This window comes from Hoplias malabaricus, chromosome 2, assembly GCF_029633855.1.
Source record: "Hoplias malabaricus isolate fHopMal1 chromosome 2, fHopMal1.hap1, whole genome shotgun sequence".
In the NCBI taxonomy this organism is placed as follows: domain Eukaryota; kingdom Metazoa; phylum Chordata; class Actinopteri; order Characiformes; family Erythrinidae; genus Hoplias; species Hoplias malabaricus.
Genome location: NC_089801.1, coordinates 50,408,276 through 50,433,803, shown reverse-complemented (window position 1 = coordinate 50,433,803; position 25,528 = coordinate 50,408,276). Strand labels below are relative to the sequence as shown.

The window sequence follows — 25,528 nt, the reverse complement described above, 5'->3', positions numbered from 1 at the left end:
CGTTATAAAATCTGTCCAGTCAGTTGTGACTTGATTCAAAATCTAATAGGTCAAAGTGAATACTATGTGAACCAACACTAAAATGCTACAATTTATTATTTTCTGCATTGGAGGACCAAACAACAAGCTTAAATGTGCACAAGGGTGTGTCATTCAAAAATATTAAGTGTGCTTGAGCTCCCTTAATGTGGAATGGATTGCATTCCGGATCCTTCATGGATGCCTTGTGTTTATAATAATCCTCGTAGTTGGGTTACTACCCAAAACACCTTGCTTCTCTATTCCAGAGAGAGCAAATCTGTGACATGGGGGAATAAATCACATATCACAGTGGCAGCGATGCTGTATGAAGCTAATCTCAGTCTGTGTGTGTGTGTGTGTGTGTGTGAGGGGGTGTGTGTGTGTGTGTGTGTGTGTGTGTGTGTGTGTGTGTGTGTGAGAGAGAGAGAGAGAGAGAGAGAGAGAGAGAGAGAGAGTGACTCTGCGAGTGCATGCATGCACAATATATGCTGCAGTGGGGCATTCAGCTCCTTCATGCGTAAAATTAAAGAGTCATATCCTGGAAACAGCATAAATCTGACACTCAAACACACACACAAATATACACACACACAAACATACACACACACACACAACCCCCCCCACCCCCCCCAAAAAAAAGAAAAAGAAAAACAGCCGAACTAATGTGTGTTGCTCCATTGGAGACCAGTTGGCTGAGTGTAACCATGGCGATAAGGCAGCGACAGTAAACACACCTCTATTTCATTTCATAGGCTCATTATGCTACACGTGTTAACCAATGCACAAAGCTGTGAACATTCCTGTGCACACACACACACAAATCCCACTCCGGGTGACGGTCTGTGAGGAGTTTGGTATGGTCTCCCTGTGTCCGTGTGGGCTTCCTCCGGGTCCAAAAACACACGCTGGTAGGTGGATTGGCGACTCATATGTGTCCATAGGTGTGTGTGTGTGTGTGTGTGTGTGTGTGTGTGTGTGTGTGTGTGTGTGCGTGTGTGTGTGTGTGTGTGTGTGTGTGTGTAAATGTTTTGTGTCACCCTGCAAAGAACTAGCGCCCCCTCCAGGGTGTGTTCCTGCCTTGTGCCCAGTGATTTCGGGTAGGCTCCGGACCCACCGCATCCCTTAACTGGACAAGCGGTTAAAGACAATTAACAAATAATCTGAATTGAGAGAAGTAGGATGGTTGTTTCAACAAATTGATCTCCATCTGGTAGCACTGTTTTAACTGGACTGCTATGGACTGGAACCGTATCGCTTTTAGTGACAAACCCAGGTTCTGTTTGGGTTAGAATATGGAGGCCTTGTGGTGAATCCTGCCTTTGCTTTAGAGCAACACATTGCCCCAAATGCTGGTGTAATGATCTGGGGAGCCACTGCATATGACAGTCAGTCATCCCCCGTAGTGATACAAAGGACACTATACGTGCAAGACATTTTGCGGCCATGGGTGTTGCCTCTCACAGCAAGGCTTCCAACTGCCATTTTTCAGCAGGATAATCTCGCCCACACACTGCAAGGGTTTCCCAGAAATTTCTCTGCCAGATTGCAACATTTCCTTAGCCTGACTGGTCACCAGATTTAATCGCCAACTGAGCATGTATGGAACCAGCTCCAGCAAACTATGAGTGTGCAGGATCTACAGGCCCAGCTGCAACGTCTGTGGGCATATTGGCCACATAGTGCTATACTGAACATGTATGTCTCCTTATTCAATCTCTCTCTCATCTTGTATACAGGCTAGATGTGTCCTTACAGAGTAGTAAATCCTCCTTTCAGTTGCTCAGTTTTCCCCAGTAATCTACTCTTTAGCCCTAATACCATAACCACTTAAATGTAGCATAATTATATTCACGCATATAAAGTTTCACTTATAATAATAACAATGCTAATAATGGGCAACACGGTGGCGCAGCAGGTAGTGTCCTTGTGTCTCAAGGGATCTGAGGTTGTGGGTTCGAGTCCCGCTCTGTGTGACTGTCTGTGAGGAGTTTGGTGTGTTCTCCCCGTGTCCACGTGGGTCTCCTCCAGGTGCTCCAAAATCACGTGTTGGTAGGTGGATTAGCAACTCAAAAGTGTCCATAGGAGTGAGTGAACGTGTGTCGCCCTTCGAAGGACTAGCACCCCCTCCAGGGTGAGTTCCTGATGAATAAATGAATAATAATATTAATAATACATTATTGAATTTGTGGGAGACACAAGAACACAGAACAAAAACACAAAAACTCCTCATATGGGAATTGAGCGCACAAACACCGGAACCCTGGAGAACACTACCTGCTGCAAATATATATTCAAATACCTTTTACTAGATTTGACTAATTTTAGAGACCATGCCTATGAAAAGTTTTATTTGATTTGTAAGTTAGAACAAAATTATCTCTTGCCCACAAGCATATTGTAAGACATGTATTGTTATAGCCAATCTAGAAAAAACGCATTTAAAGATTGAAAAGGCATTCTGTACATTTTCAAGACTTATTACAAATTTCGCCTAACAGTAATACAAGTGAGCCTAGGACAGGAAGGTCGCTGAATTAAACCCCTCAGCTGACAGGAAAAATGACGGCTGGGTGAAGGAACACCTCTCTCAACATCTATGGTTGAAGTGCCTTTGAGCAAGGCACCTACCCGCCACCCAACTGCTCACAGGGTGCTGGGACAGTGCTCCTTGCCACACCAGCTCACTGCCATGGAGAGGTCAAATAAAGAGGAACAAATGTGTTGTTTGTTGTGCAATGGTAATAAAATTGTGTTCATAAGTTACAGTGCTCTTCACTAAAGAGACAAAGCATTGAGCTACAGCTGTTTTCAATTCTAAATACACACTCAGGCCTGGAGTGTTGTGTTTAACTTGCAGAATTTAAAAACAATAAGCATGACAGTACTATAAAACAGATATAAATAAGAAACCGCAGACATCTATCTTTTAGTTTCCAGACACCAGAAATAATATAGAAGGCCCCGAGGGTTCACTGCTAATGTCTATACAGTGAATAGCAAAAGTCCGAGAAGCTATTCATTTAATTTTCAGTCAAAAGGCCATTGCACACAAGTTATTCATTGTTCAAAAGACATTTCTGAGACAACAGACAACAATCCACTTACAAGAAGTGAAGGAAAATTGTTGAAAAGTGTCTATAAAATAACTAACTTTGAATGCTTTAAATAGATTGCACATTATAGATTTCTCAGGGTGATGTAATTATTCTGTGATATTTCCAATATTCTCTACTACAGAAAAATAACATGTTTTTTGTACAAATGAAAACTTAATGCAAGGACATGCAATTTATTTAAAACCCATATTTAATTGAAATTAGTACAAAGACAACATTTTAAAATTTAAACCTGACCGGGTAAGTCTTGTTTTTTTCTGGCAAATGTTTGCCTATTTTGAATTGAATGTCAGACATATTCCAAGAAAAAGTCTGGTAAGTTGTGTAATGTGGGAGAAATAAAACAAAAACAAAACTAAGTGCAGTAGCAGTGTGTCAAAGTCCTTCAGAAGTAAACATGGGGAAGGGTACACAGTGAACAATTAAATAATAATGTTTCTCAAAATTGTAAAGGACTTAAGGCTTTCTTTATCTATGGCACATAATATCATTAAAAGTTTCAGACAATCCAATAAAATCTCTACATGCATAAGTCCCAAAACCAGTACTTGCTGGCTGGGGTCTTTGGCTCTATTCTAAAGTGGGACTGCATTAAAAATGTACACAATTCTGTATTGGAAATCACTGCATGGCTCAAAAACTCTTCAGAAACGCAATGCCTGCATTCACAAATGCAAGTTTAAAGTCAAACTTCTTTGTAACACAAAGAAGAAATCATCATGGATCCAGTGTCCTTGTTATAAGCACACAGTTCAAAAGCCAGCATTCCGGACGGCATTAGTGCGCATGGCATGGGTGACTTGCATGTCTGTGAAGGCACTGTTAATGCTAAATGATATATACAGGTTTTGAAGCAACATGCTTCCTTCCAGATATAATTTGACGCAACACTGTGGTAAACATGCCCCTGTCGCAACTTCTTTGAAACCTGTTGCTGGAATCAAATTAAAACTGGGCAAATCACAAAAAAAAAAAAAAAATCAAAAATGGTCTTTGCACAATTTTCATAAAAGATATGGTTTAAATGATCTACACACCATAGCATTATGTTTTCAATTAAATTTAAACACTCTGCCCCAATTGTCAATTTGTGTTGACAAAAAAAGCATAAGGTTTATGGAATCTATCGCTCTCTCTCTCTCTCTCACACACACACACACACACACACACGCACACACAACTCTTCTATACTTACATATTGGGGCCATAAAAGAGCCACTACTGTATGTGTGGAATACCCTAAAAAAACAGCAGTTATTTTAAAAGGCACAAACTCAAGGGTAACAGATGGTACCATTAGAGAGAGTGAAAAAAAAGAGCTCATGAGAGAGAGAGAGACACAATGAGACAGAAAGAGAGGGACAGAGAGAGAGAGAGAATGGAAAAAGGGAGAGCACAAGGGACCTGTCTACAGTGCGCTCGTCTCTAAGGACAATAAGGTGTACTGTTTACTGCTTAGTGACACTCCTGAATTTAGTCCAGTACACAATCCAGTATTCCATCAGCTCCTATTCTGCCAACATCACCTACACTCAAACAGCAGTTTAATTTCTCCAGTTCTTTTTATGATTTATTAATGAGGCTTAGTCAGCAGTTATGAGTAAAAACAGGGCTCACGTTTTAGAATTCAAATTTTTTGTGACCTGTTTTATTTGAAAAGGAAGTGCAAAAGTAAACGTGTAACTGCTAATAAGCTTGTCACTATTAATTATCTCAGTGACAGAGTAATGCATTCATTATTTTTAGAGATTCACAGAATAATGACCACTTGACTTTATAAAGCTTCAATAATCAAAATCAAACCATGCAGAACTTTTCTTAAATGCATAGATATTGTAGTCTGAAAAAGACAGTAAGCAAGCAAGGAAAATGAAAAAGAAAATATGTGGCCCTCACAGACATGACGGTTCTGAGTTAAGTCACATTCATTTAATAAGCTTTTTAAATACATAAAGAATAACAAAATCATTTATATTTAAATATTACAAATATGCTTGAATGTATATTTTGCATAGCTGTTCACTTTGTATACCTTTCCTTTTCAAAAGTGTGTTATTCAGGATGTTCATTTAATTATAATTTCAACCTCGATTATACTTAACATTCTGAGTCATTTTAGAAACAGCTGCAGCTGTGTTCATATTTCTGACACATATCTTCATTTTTATTAACAGATTACCAGTGTAGTTCTAATTACTTGAAAGCTGTGAATGTGTGAATTGGACCATTGACTCACACATTACAAACATTTTATACAGTTGTCTGTGTACAAATATAAGGAGCCCAAAAAAAACCCCCATAAAATCCAGATGTCTTGGCATAAAATACAGATGTCAGTATTGGCATAAATTTGTTCTAAAATACACTTTTATATATAGTGGTCATCAAATATGATGTAAAGACCACTACCCCAACCAATATTTTATTTAATAAAAATAATTATGATTTTATTATTATGACATTGTTTCTGTAATCCACAAGGACAGAACATTTTAATACAGGGTGACTATAATAAAATGAATACACTGTGATTAAAATTCCTTTTCCAGCATCTGTAACCTACAGAAATAAATGTTGTATTTCTAGAGGCGACTGGTTACACTTACTCAAGTACATGCACTTATGTAAGAATTTTAAGACAGTAAAACTTTTAATGCTAGCTTTATTTCTATTAAATAACATTTCTATTGGACTATTATGAAATTTGCACAAAATTGAAATGGCAGCTGGCATTTTTACATATTGTAAAGTCAAAAAAGCAAATGGCAGTGACAATATAGTTTTTAGATTTCCTTACTGTATACATTTTTAACTATGCATTTTTAAAATTGCAATCGCTCATCCTGTTCATCGGTGAGGTTTTAATCAATGATTTTAATCAGCCGTTTTTAATTGGGTAATTGACTGCTTAGAAATGCTGATACACTTTCATTTTGGACATGTTTTGCTTTTGTGATGTTAATGAAGAATCCTACTAATTGAAAACTCAGTTCAGGGTCTAAGACTTAGTTGAATCTAGGCATGAAAATCCAGCTTGGAGACCAAGGTCAGAAGGCTAAATTTATCAAGCCTTTCAAAATGATACAATCCTCTGCACTTTAAATAAAGATGGCAGTCAAGGATGTAGTTTCCTCTGCCATTCATTACTGAAAAAAGCGCAACAACTAAAAAAGAACATTGGCCCCTGACTTCAACACAATGCCAGTGCCAGGAAGGAGCCATCGATCTGCAGAGCAATCAAACCTCAGTGCGATCAATCCATCACACTGCTGCTTTATTTCGACTTTATTTCAGCTGCTGCTTTCCTCTGCCTGACTTCACTGCTAGACACTCAGACAGAAAGATTTAGCTTGATTCAATTGTACTGGAAACAATGTCAAAATCAAAAAAAATATTGTCTATTGGCCTAAGACCAGAAGATAAAAAAAGAACAATGTCACAAATAACGGCACCAGAAAAATGATGGCAGATAAAATCGAGCTATGCTCGAAGGCATCAGGCTCTTCTTGGAATATCGTACTGTCATAACCAAATCTTCGCATTTCTGAAATGATACATTCTGAGTGGTCTGATGAAAAATGCTCTGCTGTAAATTCAGATTTGATCACAGTTGTAGTGATAGAAAGCAAATATCCTAAGTGTTTAACGCCTCTAAAAGCTCCATCAAATAAAAAAAGACAGTAACAAATACTGTATGGCCTGGAGGTACAGTTTATGTCCAAAAGTTTGTAGACACCCCTTGTAGTAATTGAATTCAACTGCTTAACACACTGTAGGCTGCACCCATGGTGTAACTGCTAATGTCGACAGAATAGCATGTTAGTACATGGATCTCTTTGGAGCAACTACACTACATTAGCCTAAGTTCCTCATGCTCAATGCCAAGAGTCAGCTTGAGAAGTATAATGTCCACCCTACCTAGGATGTGAAGCATTGAAGCTACATTCTCTGGAAAGACGGAAGTCCATAATCCAACATCAGTACCTGATATAACTAATGTGTTTGTAGCTGACTTTCATGAAATCCGGGTACAGCAGGTTTTAATCTGCCCGCAGTAGCTCGCAGAACAGGGTTTCATTGTACCAGAGCTATGCTGTGTTGTGAGTGTTTCAGTCATGCTATGAACAAACAATAAGTGTGTCTTGCTGTAATTTGACTTTACTCATTCCTTTGGCGGTTTATTAGTTAGATTTGTAACAGTAATCATTTTTAAATGCCAGCATTTTTTCCAATTCTGTGGTATCACTCATTAGCATCATACCACCCATCCCTAGCACCAACATCTTGTCTAAAAGCTTCACAGAATATTAGAGGCTGTTACTGCAGCAAGGAGAGGACAAACTACCTATTAATACCCTTAAAAAAGTCTGGAACAAGTAAAGAATAAGAACAGCTTTTCTCCATAGGGAAAATAACAGTTCAGATTATTGTTTCAAGTCAAGATGATTACAGCCTACTACTACACACTCTTCCAACTACAGTCCTAATAGATGTGTGGTTTACTAAATAATGTTTGTGGATGCTCATTATTTGAAACAAATAGCACTTCAGCAGGCATTGATACCAATTAAATGTGTTTCCTGGAACCAGTCTGGGACATGAGGGACTTCTTATCTTCTTGTTTTTATTTTTCCTTTGTAAAACTTTGTGCCTTGCTATATTTAATTTGCCAATGTGAGTACTATATGAACTGAATTAAAAAAAAAATTACTTTAAATCAACGTCATTTAATTGCTTGGTACCTCAATATTACAATATTTTACCTTAAATACAACTTCATTCATGAGGCACTTACCTTGAATTCACTTAAAAGGCTTTTAAACAAATAAAGACATTTTTACAGACAAACCTAGGTCCTTTACACTTTTATTTGCTACACATGGGAAAACATGGGAATTTCTTTTTTAATTCAGATGAGGGTAGGTACATGAGCTTTGCCTGACGTAAACAAGAACTACTGACGTGCAGACTGACCAATTAAATGTTTACAGAGAAGGTTATCGACCAATAACGGTAGCTCTACAGTCAGACCGTCCAATCCGAAGATTTTAGGCTACTTCACCACGCCCCCTTCTCACTCAGTATAACCAAACGGAGTAGGGGAGGGAGGGACTAGTTTGTGAATGAAACGCTTCTTGAAATTCTATGTAAGCTCTAGAAAAACAAAGTCCCAGACGTTTGTGAAATTCCACCCAGACATTTTTAAGCCTAAAAAAGAGGACATGTCCGGGTAAAAGAGGACATCTGGTCACCCTAGGTAGGATATATGTCAAAATATACAATCTGCAATATTCTGAAAAGCTGGGACCTTTTATATGTGCAAGAAAGTAAACCAGTTGCTTGTTAATTCTCTTGAAACATTAAATAAATGATGAATAAATAAAGAAATTATTTCCAATAGTTTCACTGGCCAGCCTGGTTTTATTTTGAAAATATGAACAAATTTGGAAATTCATAATTATACTTTTTACCATGTGGGAAATGACAATACCAACTGTAACTGTTTTGTAAGTGGAATGTTTGCCCATTCTTGTTAAATTAAAGATTTCAGCTTCTCAAATATCTGCAAACAATGTTGTCTCTTTTCAGTAGGGGTCACATCAGGGCTGCAATCTCACAGGTCAACCAGATGCACTCTGTAACTATGAAACCACACTGTTTTAGCATTGAAATAAGCTAAAAAAAGACATCACCTCCAAGGTGTTTTCCTGCCTTGCGCCCAATGATTCCAGGTAGGCTCTGGACCTACCTCAACCCTGAACTGGACAAGTGGTTACAGATAATGAAAGAATGAATGAATTTCTTGATGCAGTGGCAGACTATGTTCCGAAATCATCCGAAGCTTGTGTAACTACATTTAACACAGCAGCATGATGGTTGAAGTCTGCTTGCACTGCGAAATGTTCTATTTTACCTGTAGAGCCCATATCATTATTTTCTTGGAGATAACCATGGCCTAAGTCTTGGTGGTGATCATTTGCATGCTGGTGGCTTCACATTAAGCATCAAACCGCACAAGTGTACACTCGAGGACTCTGTATGAAGAAGGAGTATGTCATCAGCAAACAGCAGAGATGCAATATCCCAGTCCCCCCAACAGAAGCCCTCCTGTCCTTTGCTATGGCTCGTTATCCTATCCATAAATATTATGAACAGTATTGCAGATAAGGCACAACCTTGGTGGATCCAAGTACTCACAGTGAACATGCCTGACGTAACACTAAGATTGCAGACAGCTATCAATCTGAGAGTACAAAGACCTAATGGCTTGCATCAGCAGCTCTGGCAGCCCATACTCCCAGAGTCCCCCCACCGCGCAACAACTATCTTGGGGAACACTGTCAAACACTTCTTCAAATCCACAAAACACAGGTAGATCAGACTGACATACTCCCAGAATCTTCTTAGTGATCAGAGAGAGGACAAAGGGCTGATCTGCTGTTCCAGTGCTAGGTGGAATCCACACTATTCTTCCTGAATCTAAGACCTGACCTTCAAACACGGTCTATTTTCCAGCACTATGGCATATACTTTCGCTGCGATGCTAGGATGTGTGATACCTCTGTAGTTTGCCCACACTCACTTGTCCAATTTTATAAAAACCGGGACCACCACCTCAGTTTGCCAGGCCAGAGACACTGTCATTGTGATCCATACACTATTGCACAGGCATGTCAGCACAGACTGTCCCCAGCAGCTAGGTCCTTCAGCCACTGTGTGTGAGAATCTGACATGCTCCTACTTTGACACGTTCAGAGTCTTACGCTGAGGACCTCTCCAACTACCTCAGTGAATTTGGCCAGAAAAATGGGTTCTAAATCCCAAGTCACCTCCAGTGCTAACTCTTAATTTGGAGGCATATTTGGAGCTGAATTACCTTCTAATATCCGTTCCAATGCCTGATGATATTCTTAGATGAGTTCAAAGCTTCACCACCCTTGCTGAGCACAGCCTGGGTAATGTCCCTCATTCTGCCCTGACCTTAGTTTAGGAAACCTTGTTGCAATGTTGCAGCAGGTTGTGTCGCTGTCACACCACTCCATGGTTCTAGGGTTGTGTGTTAGAGTCCCGCTCCAGGTGACTGTATGTGAGGAGTTGGTGTGTTCACCCTGTGTCCGCGTGGGCTTCCTCCGGGTGCTCCGGTTTCCTCCCACGGTCCAAAAACACACGTTGGTAGGTGGATTGGCGACTCAAAACTGTCCATAGGTGTGAGTGTGTGAGTGAATGTGTGTCACTCTGGGAAGGACTGTCGCCCCCGCCAGGGTGTGTCCTAATGATTCCAGGAAGGCTCCAGACCTGCCGCGACCCTGAACTGGATAAGTGGTTTCAGACGATGAATGAATGAATGTCTCTTACTAGGTAGTTTTGATACGGAACTGGGTTTTATACAGTACAGCAAGTTTACGAGACTGAATGATGTCATCGTCTCTGGTGGCAGCTACCCAACACATCTGGTGCTGGTGTCTGGTATCCTAAAGTCTTAAGTATACTTCTTTTGGTTTGTTGGTGATGGCTATACGGGGAAGTATTAGACTATTCCTGAAAATATCTTATTCAAAAAATTCAAATTTGTCAATTTTGCCCTCTATGATGATGTGATTATTTTTATAAAAATGATGCAGTTTTTTTTAAACCTGCTTGTTGTTTATAGGCTCTCTGCAGTTGGTTTATATCTACATTTTTTATGAGGCATGCAGTTGGGCACGTTTCTAAGAGCAATCTAAAAATACTCATGACTTGTGAGTAAATTTTTAACAATAACAATAACATGTTTTGTATATAATATACTATACTACTGTTTTACTTAAACGTAATGAGCAAAAGCTTGGGAAAGGTCTGAGGGCAAAGTGCTCAATGCTGCATTCAGTGATGATGTCATCACTATTTTTAGCTTTATTTCAGCATTTGTTACATCATACATCTAGTGACTCATAGTCTGTTAGAACACACACATACACTCCCAAAAGACCTTGCAAACATACTGAACAGGTCAATCAACATAATAACTCAGAACTTATTTGATGTATCCTCGCTTCAACTGAGACAACAGAAACTGGCCTTAGATATTAATGAGTGAAAAAAACAAACCAAACAAATAAACTAGCTGTTTTGTTCAAAACGTCCAAAGCCTCATGAAAGAGTACACATCAGGAGGCATGTTCTCTGACTTGCACATAAATGCATGCATACACACACACACACACACACACACACACATAGGATCATTGCCCTCTGCTTCCTGTTACAGCTGAAATAATCAAAGAGCTTTTAGGAAGCCATTCACAATCACAACACCATTGTGAACTGATCCTTGTCAGAGGGCTATTGTCTGGTAATAAACACACACACACACACACACACACACACACATTTCGTTGTCCTCTCACATAAAGACTCCATAACTCTTCGTGCCCAAGAGATTCAGAATCAGAGAGAGAGAGATAAAAGGTATAGCTACAATATTCATGTGAATTACTATTTCAGTACTGTGAGCATTCACAAAAATAAATGGGCAACCACTCACCGACACCATTACATGACTAGTCCATTTGCAATGGGCATACACACGCGCAAAATCTCATTTGGTATGAACAACTTCATCTTCAGAAGAAGTCTCAAAATAGTAATGCACAATCTCAAACCTAAGATCGTTCAGTGTGCAGTGAGCATATGACAGCCGTTGCAGCAGTAGGTAGATTCCTGACAGCTTTCTTTGGCCAAATCAAATCAGAGATATTATAAAGAAGGAGACAGGTCAAAAAAATAAAAATAAATAAATAAATAAATAAATAAATATTATTTTGTCTGACTTTTTTATTTATTATTTTTTGTGATTTTACTAGTTGTGTTTGGATCAAGGGGTATTCTAGGTCAAACCAGAAGCCAATCAGAACTCCAGCCCTGGTTCTCACAGTTTTCTTTCTTTTCCCTCCTTCTCCTTTCATACTAACACCACCTGTTAAAGTTATATTCTGCACTTGCATTTCCTCCTAAAACTTAATGGCCTGTACGTAGGCCACACTTCATTTTCTCACACACACACACACACACACACACACGCACACACACACACACACACACACATATATATATATATATATATATATATTTTTTTTTTTTTTTTTTTTTTTTTACATTTTTCCCCATAACAATGCCCGGCATGTACATCTCCTTCCTGCATGTATTAAAGCCTTATCTCAAAACAATGTGTCAGACATTAGACTGTGTATTCATGCTGTCTAAATGTCTTGTTCCCAGCACCTTGTTAAACAATTCTCACTTAGGAAATTCATTTTTAAAAAAGAGCATTCACAACTATATAAGAAAATGTCTATTATATAATAGGGCGGCACCGTGGCACAGCAGGTAGTGTCGCAGTCATACAGCTCCAGGGACTTGGAGGTTGTCGATTCAAGTCCCACTCGGGGGGTGTGTTCTCCCCAAATCTGCCTGGGTGTCCTCCGGGTGCTCCAGTTTCCTCTCACGGTTTGGAAACACACATTGTTAGGCAGATTGGCAACTCAAAAGTGTCCTTGAGTGTGTGACGCCCTGTGAAGGACTGGCACCCCCTCCGGGGTGTGTTCCCGCCTTGCTCACAGTGATTCCAGGTAGGCTCCGTATCCACTGCTATCCTGAACTGGATAAGCAGTTACAGACAATGAATGAATAAATGAGCACATAAATTAATAGATGCACAGTTTTGAGTTTACACAGTGGAATGTATATCATATAAACACAAATATCAAGCTTCTATGTTTTTTTTACAATAGCCTGAGCTTTCCATTTCAGCAAATATTGACCTTGTTATAAAAATTTCCAAAATCTATTCAGCTGAATCAGCTTAATTTGATTGTAATACTCCAGTACTCTATTTAGTAATATTATCTGTAACATCTGTAGTGAAAACATCTGTTTCATTTGTGCTTGAACTTCAGTGATAACTTCTGTTACATTTCCTTGTAACACTGTCTGGTGTACTAATGATGGCCTAAGTCTATATACATACTACACCAAACCGTTTCCGTTCATTCATTCAGTCATTGTCTGAATCCGCTTATCCAGTTCAGGGTCGGGGTGGGTCCAGAGCCTACCAGTCCTTCACAGGGCGACACACACTCACACATTCATACCTATAGACACTTCTGAGTCACCAATCCACCTACCAACGTGTGTTTTTGGACTGTGGGAGGAAACTGGAGCAGGACTCGAACCCACAACCTCCAGGTCCCTGGAGCTGTGTGAATGCGACACTACCTGCTACACCACTGTGCTGCCCCAAACCGTGTCCCTCTAAGCAAAATATTTTCAGTTTGTATGTTGTAGAGTACACTGCTTCCTGAACAGAACTTACTTTTTATACGACCTCCCCCTTGAGTGTGATTAAGTGATTGGTCCCGATCACTGTGTCATTCAATCTGAGACCTCCTACTGACTGTGACTGATCTCAATAACGGTTGTTTGTTCTGCGACCTCCGCTGACTGTGATTGGTCCACTGCATGAAGCAGGCTTCTAGCAGTGCTAAGACGTAAATCTATCACTTTTTAAGTAACAACTGCATGTGCACAGGTAGTTTTGTTTAGGCCTTTTATTATTTGAAGTATAGTGCTGGCTTATATGTGCCCCTAAACAATGAACATAAAATATACCGATGTACATTACAGGCCCATAATCCCTCTTAGACCTCATAAGTTCCAACAAAAAATACCATTCTATCTATCACACACTGAGGAAAGCACTTCAAGGCATTGTGGGCTGAATCCAGCTTGCAGACTGGCACTGATTTGGCAGACACACTCTCTATGGCCTCTAAAAAAATAAACAGTTCTAATGAAAGCCGAGCCCCGAAAAATATGACCCCACCCTTCGTGTGAACTCTCCCCAAGTGGAGATATTTTAATACACATGTTCACCCTCAAACCACACATTTAGAGCTACACAGCAATAAAGCATACAACCACAATCCACAAGATTACAAATGAACTGGTTCCCACATATATCAAAAGATTTCATCTAGATGAACACATCAGGATCTCACATAATGAACAACGACAAAGCTGAATGACTTGTAGTGCAGATTAAATACTGCGGTATTCCAAGAAGTCATCATGGCTGAGAACAGTAATAAAATTTAGAAATAATTCCAGTATCCAAAGACATTGCCAGATGTGTTGTCTCTCCCAGCTATCCTAGCATAATACTTGTTAAAGTAATATCAAGGAAATTTAAACTATTTCTAAGAAAAACTGAGAAGCTTCAAACACACATGCCTAATTTTGTGTGAAGGTGGGGGAGCACAGTTTGGGCATGTTGGAAGGAAATAGGATGCTGAGGTCACAGGGGAATTTCTGTTAACACTAGGTCAGGGCAAGCTGTGCTTACTTGAACTGGACTAATAACAAAGTCCTTATAATAAAGTCTCTTCAATCAGCACCAATCTTAGCAATGCCCCTGGGCAGTAATTTTCAGTCACACAACAGCAGACTTCTATTTAGTAGGATAGGAAGAGACTTATAAGGCCAAAAGCTATGGCCAGGCTAAAATTAAAATAAAATATTTGGAAACGTTGACTGTATTTAGCTCAAATTAAGCATTTTTTATGTTGTTCTAGTTACTACACAGTTTTATTTAAGTGTAAAACTAATTTCAACAAGATTTCGGTTTCTGCCATAAATGCAAAAATACATTTTAAATGTTTCATTGTTCCCGCCTTGCGCCCGATGATTCCAGGTAGGCTCTGGACCCCCCGCGACCCTAAATTGGATAAGCGGTTACAGATAATGGATGGATGTTTCATTGTAACATCCAGTAATTGAACCCAGTACAAATCTGCCTCTAGTTTCTACACATCTACTAAATTCAGAGCCAATTACCTCCTTTAATTCATTAAGCCCATAGCTCCTTCACCGATAAATGTTTTGCTTGAATCAACTGTACTGTAGTGTAAAAACATCCTAAAATAATAGCTAGTAATAGACACCATGTTTTCTTGTGGACACAAGGCTAACTGCTAAAAATGGAGCTTTGCTCATTCCTTTGACCACATATTTAAATCAAGACTATCTAGAAACTATATATCTGAGAGCAATTTCTCTCCATTCTGCAGCATTTAGCTAGTTGAATGAGCCCGCTTAACTAGCCTTATCAATCTTTTATTTAGGAACTTAACCAAACCTACAGTATTAATAACAAATTAAAGTTAAAAAGTCTACAGCTATCTATCTTGCTGCTGATCACAAATTTTCCTGTTTCTTTTGTCATAAAAAGACAATGCCTTGCTCTGGCAACATATGAAACTGTAAAGCAGCAGTATCAATGTTTTCATTGCTAAATAATTTAAAAATGTTTTATTGCAGAGGATTTTTATACAGTGACTTGATATGTAATTTGACTCAAATGGTGGTCAGAGGGTGAAGCCTAAAGGACACTGTTGGTGGGATATTTTTGTAAGTGGACAATGCTCAGTCCAGGAGTGGCAATGAGATGTTTACAAACTCCTGCTGTGTCTGATCCACTCCTACCAGCACTACACACACTAACAGGCCAACACCATGTTAGTGTCACTACAATGAGAAAGACCCACCAAACAAATAATACCTGAGTTTACCATGAGAAAAACAATAACAATAATGCAATTTTGTCTGATAGATGTATATATCCAAGTTGGAAAACCAGCATGATATGTGTAACCAAGCAAGTGAACCACCATGGCCAATAATGCTAAGCTGACAGAACAGCATGATCAAAATGACCAGAAATTGGTAGGCCGGCATGGTCAGTAGAACAGTATGAAGAGTAACAACCAGCTAAACCAGCTTTTTGACCAGCTTAGTGTGGATAGGTTTTCAAGTAGTCCAGTTGGAAGCCCAGTTTGTCAGGCACCTAAGGCCTAAATAACCAGCTTACACCTAAAACATCTAAAAACTAGGAAACATCAGCACTGTCTTGTTATTTTAGGATGGCTCACATTACCTTTACATATACAGTACATAATAAACGCTGGGTAAAACCGCATAACAATTTTATTGTTTTATTTTATTTTTTTAAACATTAAATTTGCCTGCTTGTTTCATTATAAATAATGAAAGACTGTTCTTTATCAAAATACAAAATCATAACTAGAGCCGCTAGCGGCTATCTGCGGGTTCAAGCACTAACTGGCTTAATATGGCAGTCAAGTCAAATCTGACAACTCCTGTAGTATGAATTGATCGGGAGAGGATGTATTGACATTTGTGGCTATGGCAAAATTGTTAGACATTGAGCCAAGTAGGTATGTGCAGTGTCAGATTATTTGTAATAAGTGCTTGTGTTTGTGACTTGTGTTCTACAGTCTCTGAGGTGTGTTTGTTTCTTCTGAGTGATGTGTGTGATGTAAGAGGGTCTTTGTGTGAGGTATATAATGTGTGAGCAGTGCTTACTATAAACTTGAATATTACAGGTGTTGGTCATAAAATTAGAATATCATGAAAAAGTTGATTTATTTCCGTAATTCTATTCAAAGAGTTGAATTTGTATATTATACTCATTCATTACTCACAGACTGATATATGTCAAGTGTTTATTTCTTTTAATTTGATGATTATGAATGACAATTTATAATTTGAATTTTGTGAAAAGGTTCAATATTGAAGACAACTGGTGCGACACTCTAATCAGTGAATTAACTCAAAACACCTGCATAGGCCTTTAAATGGTCTCTCAGTCTAGTTCTGTAGGCTCCACAATCATGGGGAAGACTGCTGACTTGACAGTTGTCCAAAAGATGACCATTGACACCTTACACCAGCAGAGCAAGACACAAATGGTCATTGCTAAAAATGCTGGCTGTTCACAGAGCTCTGTGTCCAAGCACATTAATAGTAAGGAGAAGGGAAGGAAAAGATGTGGTAGAGGATTGTTAAATAAAACCCATTCACAAATGTCAGGGAGATTCTCAAAGACTGGACTGCAGCTGGAGTCAGCGCTTCAAGAACCACCACGCACAGATGTATGCAAGACATGGGTTTCAGCGTCGCATTCCTTGTGTGAACCCACTCTTGAACAAGAGACAGCATCAGAAGCGTGTGGCTTGGGCCAGTGTAAAGTTTCCACAATTAGTGATGGTTTGGGTTGCCATGTCATCTGCTCGAGTTGGTCCACTGTGTTTTCTGAGGGCCAAGATCAATGCAGCCTTCTACCAGGATGTTTTAGGGCATTTCATGCTTCCTGCTCTGACCAACTTTATGGAGATGCAGGTTTCATTTTCCAACAGGACTTGGGACTTGCACACAGTGCCAAAGCTACCAGTACCTGGTTTAAGGACCATGGTCTCACTGTTCTTAATTGGCCAACAAACTCGCCTGACCTTAACCCCATTGAAAATCTACAGGGTATTGTGAAGATTAAGATGCAATACGCCAGACCCAACAATGCAGAAGAGCTGAAGGCCACTATCAGAGCAACCTGTGCTCTGGACAGGCCACTATAGAGTAGTTATATATAAATCTAAAATATTTAAATGCAGGTGGGCATTTAAATGCAGGAGGCGGTGTGGGGGAGGAGGTTGCCTACAGCCAATCAGAGTGCAGCTCTTGCCTTTTAACGTCAGGCATTAAATGGGACACTGTACTCTGTGAGAAACAAGTATAAACATCAGAAACTCAGTACATCAGAATAAAACACACAATAACAAAAGGTACTTTCTGACTGGTGAGGGTAAATGGCCACTTGAAGAGGTATAGGAGACTTTATCATTTTTAATTATGATAAATATTCATATTCATATGGTATGACCATTAACCTTTGCAGGTGAATAGGATCTTAACCTCCATATAGATCAACAAAACAATATTTAGTTTTGTAGTTCTATCTGGTGGTGAAAGAATTTATTATTGTAACATAGTTTTGCTAAGCAGTTACAGTCTTTCATGTTAGAACTGTTTAAGGGAGTACTACTCTATGGATATTTTCCTAACATGGACATATGTGGTATCAGTGGAATCCTAAAGACCTGGCATATAATAATTATCAATAAAAAGTTGAACTTTCATCACTATGTGGCTTACAGGCCCCTCCAAATAATAGAGATCCAGCATGAATTCTAGAAATCACAAATGCACCTATAACTCAAAAAAGCTTTCCCCAAAAATTTCAAAACTGCACATGCTTGATCAGTATGAGGATCAGATGACATGATTAAATTGTGGTGCCACTGCAATCCTAGATGGCGCTATAACACAAAAAAGCTAATTTTATCAGTTATTGTGCAATTGTAGCGCCCCCTTTTGGTGGATTGGAGTCATATTGTATATGCTTCTTCATAGTAAGGCCCTACATACGTATGTCAAATTTAGTCTTGATTGGGCTTAATTTGTTTGAGTTACAGCTGAAAGAATGTTTAAAGCTCCACACACTTCAATTTATTGATTTATTACAACAAAAATTTGTCCAAATGTTGAACTTTTTTTGATAATTATTGACCTACAGGCTCTGCAGATTCTAACAAGGTCAATTATTTGGGAATAGAGCAAAATTCCACGGACTAGTTCGAAAAAGATCAATTTTAAACAACTGGCGATTGAAAAAATACAATGCATTTTTTGACAACACTTGCAACTATAAAGTTGTGAGGCCCTCTGCAGAGTATACAGAGAAGTAAACTGCGTGTCGATACGCTTAATTTTCGCTGAGAAATATCATATTTTCTTGATACCCTAGTAGCTATCGTTACGAACGTTTTTATGCACTTAGGGAGTGCTCCCAGGAACATACCAGTCAAATCCCATGATGATTGGACCTTGTTAAGGTAGTCAAACAGGTGCTAACATCTGATTGGCCGATGACGATCACAATTTTGCCCGAATCTAATTGTCCTTAATTTTCCACTTATAGCCTTGCCCAGAGAAGCAGCATGCCAAACGACGGTCCGATCCGCCTTGCGGATGCTGAGATATACACTTGTAGCATTTACAGCGCCCCCTATATGAATATTGGCTCCTCATTTGACATGCTACCTCAGAATCATATCTGGAAGTAGAATATGAAATTTGAACACATTGGAGTAAAGTATGAAATTGTTATAAATTTGTAAGTAAAACATACGATAAGCCGAAGAGGTTCATTTGCATATGGCGGCCATATTGAATCGAAATTTAAACTTTTTTTTGATAATTATTAACCTTCAGACTCCTGCGAACATTTTGGCACCAAGCTCAAGAGAATTGGACAAAAATCCCCGGACTAGTTCGCAAAAGTAGGTTTTGCAAATTATGCAAATTAGCATGATAATAACGTTGGAAAAATGAAATTTTGACTAACCCGTTTTTGATTTGTCAGGACCCAAAGAATCCGTGGAAAAAAAGATTTTGTCTCTACGCCTCACGGTGTAGGAGATATGAACCTAAACGCGTTTCACTTCGCTATAGCGCCACCATTAGGCCAATCAGTGTAAATTTTGTTGTCCTCCGAGATGCACACAAACTACATCTACCCTCCAAGTGGGAAGTCTGTACGACCTACGGTCTCTTCCGCACAATGACTTTTACAGGAGAAAAAGAATAATAAGAAAAACCGGTACAAAAACAATAGGGTTCTACGCATTGAGTGCTTGAACCCTAATAATGATAAAATATATTTATATTGGCCACCTCTAACTGTTTTTTGATTGCTTCATATTAAAAGACATTACTGTGCAGGTGTTTATTCAAGCACATAGCGTCTCAGATCATCTTACACAGAGAACTAACAACACAAATACAAGTTGACCAGCTCACCAAACATCACTAATCAGCAGTGTTTTGGATGGAAGTTGTACTTCCGCATGAACAAAATTACCCCCAAGCACTTGTAACCACCATACACATGGCACAGCTATCCTGGGTTAGTAGCCACTGCATATTGGACAAAAAAAGTTGTTAACAATGTTGATTAAAGAATTTGTGTTAAAACTATTTGAAAAAGACCTTGGCTGACAGACTTCCATTATATGGTCACTACAATAGACTCAGAATTCTAGAGCAGAACAATAAAATGAACTATAAAGATAATTGAGAATAATTTTATATAACTTTATTTCAAATATATGCCCAGCACATTGCTTCCTTAACGTGTGTTCATGTAACATATTAAGGCTGATTGGCCTCAATCCTCTGTTTAAAGTATGTTCACATATATGAGTCAGCTAAGCTACTAACAGGAAATGCCAGGCCACAAAAGCAATGCTTTGTCCAAAGAACTTACAACCAATGGCAATTGATGTCATTTCCTCCTTTGACAGACAAACGTTGGTGATTTCCTAGTTTTAAATAACCATAGTAAAACAATGTCAATTTATGCTTGTTTGTATGAAAAGCCCCATGTGTTGAGACATGGAAGGAAGCCAGAATTGATGTGCTCAAGTAAGGAAAGTATCAATGTTAACTGCCCACAAGGTTACCTAGCAAAATGATGGATAAATTGTTTGCTATGATACTCGGGTCAACAATGTTACAACTGGTTCCCAATGAACTGAAAACAAAAATACATATTTTCTATCCAAAATTTTAATAAGTTGTCTAAATGTACACTTTGTTTAATGTGCTTCAACAGATTCCAAAAATGTTTTAAAGGCATTTGAGCATTTAGCTCAAGTCTGATTAGTAATGAATATTACATTTAATGAATAGATGAAAATCAATTGATATGTCAAAACTGATTTTTAAACATTTACATTATGTCCAATGTATCTCTAATGACCCATGAACAGAGCATTAACATCTCACATATCCAGCTCATCAATACAAGTGATCACAGCTACTCAGGTGAAAGTTGTCCTTTGACAAATCAGCTAGATTCAACCTTAGACCAATGTTACAAGGCTTGGGACCCCACAGATGGACCTATTGCCAACATGGGTTGGTAAGTTATTGTCCAACCACCCATGATTACATGGGGATTAAAGATATGCCAAGTAAAAATTATGAGAATGTCAATGCAATCAATAGAATGCAATCTTTGCTTCGGGAAGATCAGCACATTGATTGTTTTAAACCAGGACCTCAAACAAAAACAAATAGTTTTGGTATGTGGAAAGGCCTTGGTCTTCTCTCCAGGTAGAGGCCGAGTAATGGACGCTAGCCTGGAGCTAATCTCTCCATTATTCTTCGCCTCCGTGAAGATGACGGTGACACAGATAGGCTGAAATCAGTGGAGCGCGCGCGGGGAGCTAAATGGGTCACCCGTGCGCAGTAAACAATCACTAAAGGCGGGAAACGAAGGCGAGTCGGTGCAGTTAGCATTTCTGCTAACCACAGACCCTCTCTTACAGAGCAAACGAACAAACGGCCACGTATGGACGACCAGTTCAATGCACAAAAGGCAAAAGGTTTGTGTGAGAACGAAACTGTGCAATTAGGTAGGTCGTCGCTGGCTTGTCAAATCAAGGTCATGTGAAACACTGCAAAGGTGTTCAGTCGCGTTATCGACGTGTGAGGGCAAAGTCTTGGCGGATTTTTATTTCGCTATTTCAACCGTCTGCTTGTCCATAGTGATGCTTCCAATTGTCTATCAACACCCCCCCCCCCCCCCCCCCCAAAACAAACACACACACCACCACCACATCCACCACCTACAGAACCGAACACTGAAAATGAGAATCAGAGAGAAAACGAGGTGTTGGAAAACCCATTAAATAAAGATGATGTATGGTTAACATGACTGTCAGCTCTAACAGAATAATCACCCCGGCTGAATTAACACAGTCTTTTTTCATTATATAAAATGAAGCTTGTGGTTTCATCATTCCATCGCGCTCAGAGCCGAGCCAGCGACCCGTCCGCGTCCGCGCACACACACAGTTTGTATTCCTGACGATGTGAGCTCTGTTCATCGACTTCAGTGTTAATGCAGCTACACACAGCCTAATCCAACCAAGACAAACGTAAATATATCCTATATTTTGCACTTTTCTATTTGAAATTTGAAGCAGTCAAGTCGTCACACTATTTTGAAATGCTTTCCTCACATTCTGGGGACCAGTGCCGTTAACTGGAACTTATCCGTGATACTAACATTGCTCTCAGTTAATACAAGCTGTCATATATTGTAACATACTTATTAAAATATTTTACTAATACTTCATCAAGTTGTCAGGCTGTTAAAATGGATGGGAAGCTTTATGAACGAGAGAGAGAGAGCTGTTAGGATTAGGACTGACTGTAGTTTAGTTAACTACAGTCTAAACTAAACTAAACGCTAACTGGTAAAGTGTGTTGTTAAGAAATTAGTTCCAATAAGGATTGTGCATTTTAGGCCCCACTGTTGGGGGTCTCTCTCTCTCTCTCTCTCTCTCTCTCTCTCTCTCAAACACACATAGACACACACAGAGTGAGCGACGCCCATTAAAACACCGCGCACGACACTCAGTGAAGCATCCTGTGTCAAACGCCTCACACAGACCAAATCAAAGCGCACAATCCAGCTGTTCCGCTATCGAAGAGTTTGCTCAGTGTAAAAGCAGACTACCAGCTCTGAGCTCCATGCACCCAGCCATTCACACAGCCACCAGTCATTGATTTATTGGATCGTTTTATGGGTGCAGGGGCCTCATTTCTAAGACGAACTTGAATGTAATTCCGTGCCCTTCTATGTTTACCCTCCAAAGACAGCTAAAATGCAAAGCGTCCACGACCTCCGCTAACGTCCAGTGTAATGACTGGAGAAAACTGTCGCTGTCCAGTGTGTGAATGGACTGCCCGTCTGGTCAGAAACTTGCGATGATGTATAAACACGCAACGCCACATATCTGTAAATCCATATTCAAACAAGGTGTAGCACATAAGCCCAGGTCACATCTGTGTGTACAGACGTTTTAGGAATAAGGCCACAGGATCTGTAACGTCATCCCTCGTCCCCTCGCCCCCCACCCCCACCCCAAGAACGACTTACCACATCTTCAGAAGCCACGGGAACGGCAAAGCTGCAGGATGACCAAAACCTCCAGATCTCCAGAGTCTTTTTAATCCCCGTGACGATGCCTCAGTCCTCCGGTTTTAGGAATGAAGCACGGTTCGCCCCTCAAGAGAACACAAACAAACGAGCCTCAGTGTCGCCCAGATTGGAGTGATTTAGTGTCGGTTCTTATCCTTCGCCCGTTCCCCGACTGAAAACAAGAAGAAATAGGCTACTAGGCGTCTTCAGACCAGCGGTTTCGAGCGTGGGTCCCTCACGCGCGTCTCGAGCGTCAGCACGAGGACCGCATGATGGTGGACGGAGCTTGACAGCGCGAGCGAGGGGGCGAAAAAAAATGACAAGCCAATTTGGACGCGCGGGGATGCTTGATTCAAAGAGGGAGGGAGGCAGAGAGAAAGAGGAAGAAAGAGGAGGAGGGGGGGGGGTCGGATGGGGATCTTGGTGGACTCGAGCGCCCTCTCGTGGCGGAACTCGAGTCGACCTTGCTTTCACCTGCATTACATAACCATTTCTGATAATTACAAGTGACATTCACAAGCGCGATATAAACTAATACAATCATTACAGCCTGGTATTGTGGCTACGTGCTTCGAGTATTCAAATAAATTCGACTTAGGCGGCGTCCAGCTGAATAAATAACATTAGATATTCAACACAGGAGCAGCTAAAAACTGAAGCAACCAAAGCTGGGGCTTGAATTAATGACTCCAGTAACTGATTTGGCTAGTGAATGCAAACCTGAACAGAGGTAGTAAACTAGCTTGTTCTACAGCATCTGTCAGCATAGAAACTGATTACTTTAGTTTATGTTCCTTGTGATGGTGTTGTATGCTGGTCTAATTACATACACTATTTTGTTGATTTTCTGAGTCAGAGTAAGTACATATCCTCTCTTTGTGGACACTCATTAGTGAATTCACCCTCTCTGGACAAAACTTGCATAATAATAAATGAAGTGAAATTCACTTAACTTGCTTGTACAACAGAACTGCAACAATAACGTTTAACTCGCCCAAGGCAGGGAGCACACACCCACAAGCCAACCACCCCCACACACACACTGATGACTAGGGGTTAGTGAAAACACACCCAGAGCAGCGGGAAGCCGCCCTTGGTGCCCAGGGAGAATTTGGGGGTTGCTCAAGGGCAGCTCAGCTATGAATTGAATAAGGAGTCAGAGTTGTTCTTTCGCTTGCCTTGCCCCCAATTGTCCCACTAGTCAAGGGGATTGGACTGGTGATCCAAGGCCGGTTCACCAACCTTCAGGCAACAGCTGCCTCTAATCTTCATAGAAGCATTGATTAAAACAATCGGATGCTCTGAAGCAGAAGGACCCAAGGTCGTCATCAATATGATATTCAAAATGATGTATAAAATCCTTCAATGGTTTCTTTAGCCTGTCTTTTTTACAAGCACCCAAATTAATTTAGCTCACACAATCCCTAAGCAAAGGACTCACAAAAGTTATTACTATTGCTTATTCAGAGTGAACACAATCCTTTTTTCAGATACTGATGGTTGTACAAGAGGCACAAATGATGAGTATAGCGGGACTGCTGTAGTAACCAAAAGCTATTTCCTAGGGAGCACCTCGAGGAATCCCACATTGCTAGGTGGATTGCTCAAAAGTGTCCATAGGTGTGAATGTGCAAATGTGTGTGGCCCTGTGAAGGACTGGTGCCCCCTGCAGGGTGTATTCCCGCTTTGCGTCCAGTGATTTCTGCCTACGGACCCACTACCACCCTGAACAATGAATGAATGAATGAGTATTCATTTAGCTCTATGTAAATTTAAATAACCAACCAAAAATAAATAAAGCCCCTGTTAACATTTTTGATTTGCGGCATTCATAAAGAAAGTGCTCAGATGAAAACATATAATCGTATTATGAAATAGTATGAAATAAATAGGATCTTCAAGAGAATCCGTAAGCAGAAATTTCAATTGGTGGCTCTGTAAAGTAGCAGATAAAATATGATGTCTTTGTTTGCCTTCCAGATATTCCAGCTCAGATCCATCCCATCCCAGAAGGATGGCTGAGATGGAGCCATGCTGCCCGCTTTGTGTTTTACTTTGCATGGGGAAAGAGTTTGTTCGACAGCTTTCAAAATCTCAGTGATCACACCAAGGTTCCAAGTGTGAGGGATTTGATCTGACTGAAATCAGCTTATAGTTTCATAGACCAGATGCTTGAGTTTGCTCTGGGGCTACCAGTTCGACAAGATAGAGATCTGACGGTTTTCTTTTACCTGATTTTCTGTCTGTACAGAAAAGGCCAGGTTCGACAACTCACGTGCCTTGGTCAGCCACAGACAATGTGTAAAGTGCCAAAAATTGAGTGACTCCAACCAGGCTTTTTTGCACACAAATCATGATTTGAGAACCAATTACCATATTCTGACATCAACCATATTTCTCTTTCTTTCCCGCAGAGTTTTTCAGACCCAACTCAGACTTCTGACAG

The 25,528-nt window shown here is 39.9% G+C and overlaps 1 protein-coding gene across 5 annotated transcripts in view; it reads right to left on the bottom strand.

The window, feature by feature from the left end:
- The window catches only part of adgrl3.1 (adhesion G protein-coupled receptor L3.1), a 204,705-nt gene extending 181,320 nt beyond the window's left edge, over positions 1-23,385 (bottom strand). For all 5 annotated transcript variants that reach the window (XM_066660024.1, XM_066660026.1, XM_066660027.1 and 2 more), the window contains exon 1: positions 23,041-23,385. The gene's annotated coding sequence lies outside the window, so the exon portion shown is untranslated. The remainder of the gene's footprint in view (positions 1-23,040) is intronic.
- Positions 23,386-25,528: the final 2,143 nt, after the last annotated feature.